Here is a 1103-nt window from a genome sequence, read left to right on the forward strand (position 1 = left end):
CGTGCAGAAATACGTAGGCAACAGGAGCGACAGCAGCAAGAAAGACGCAACATTGAGGGGCAACACATCTATGCAATGATTAACCAAAGGCTCATGGCATTTCGACAATGGCAGCAGGAGGCCGCACGGCGTAAATTCGAACAAGATCAAATATATTTAATGAGAGAGCGCGAATATGTTGCAGGCCTCACTATCGAGGAACTAGCGCAAACAAGTGTCGGGCGTGAGTTTTTGGCAGAGCAGCAGCAATGTAATGACCAGCAACGTTCATGCGAGCCCAATGATCCAGGCCTCTTGGCAGCAATTAACTCAATAAACGCAACGCATCCGGCAGTTGTAGAGGCAAGAAACGTAATTACAAATCAAACAGAAGGCGGCAACGAACTAGTTTCGGCTATTTTAGCGATAATTAGAAATCAACCAGGCGGCCAGCCTGCTGAAATTCGTGCCATTCCAAATGATTCAATACAAGTCATGCAGCTCATTCCAATAACAGTCAATTTAATTCACGTTCTAATAATGCATTACATCAAACTGACATATTTACTACACTGCGTAATGAACACAGATCCGATGTCTGTGACGTGATTGCTTCTGCGTACCAAAACGGGTCGACGGTGCCTCTTTGTCTCCTCATACCTGCGTTAGAAAATGAACCAATTATAAGTGACGTTGTACAAGCTAATTTAAATACCAACGTACCAACTGACACATCAGTTGATTTGACTGAATATGTTGACTTAACGGACGCCTCGCACGAAGTACAGAGAAATGTTAGTAATTTGCAGGGTTTGCCTTCACTGCCGTTAATAAATCCGGACTCCCGAATGTTCCTGTTCACGAGATTGAAAACACCAGCCAAACGTCTCCAAGCCTGGGGCATACTAATGACATTACAGAACCTGCAAATTGACGACTTCTCCTCATGGACCTGCAGTAAATAATGAAGTTATTTAACATTATACTTGAATAATTTCACAAACTCGCCTGAGCTTTATTCTCCTACTGTTCGGGCGCCTGATGCGTCTGCCAGTGTCATTGCCTGCGTTCAGCTTGTCTTCAACTTCTTCTGCCAGTCCTGGATTGCTGACCCAACTTTATTC

General features: G+C 44.2%; 1 long non-coding RNA gene across 1 annotated transcript; it reads right to left on the reverse strand.

The window, feature by feature from the left end:
- Positions 1-484: 484 nt before the first annotated feature.
- On the reverse strand, positions 485-817 carry LOC117785095. The gene is made up of 2 exons (XR_004617479.1): positions 703-817; positions 485-639 (listed from the first exon to the last, which is right to left on the reverse strand). It is a non-coding gene; the product is annotated as an uncharacterized LOC117785095 (long non-coding RNA).
- Positions 818-1103: the final 286 nt, after the last annotated feature.

The sequence above is a fragment of the Drosophila innubila genome (assembly GCF_004354385.1).
Source record: "Drosophila innubila isolate TH190305 chromosome 2R unlocalized genomic scaffold, UK_Dinn_1.0 1_C_2R, whole genome shotgun sequence".
NCBI classification, from domain to species: domain Eukaryota; kingdom Metazoa; phylum Arthropoda; class Insecta; order Diptera; family Drosophilidae; genus Drosophila; species Drosophila innubila.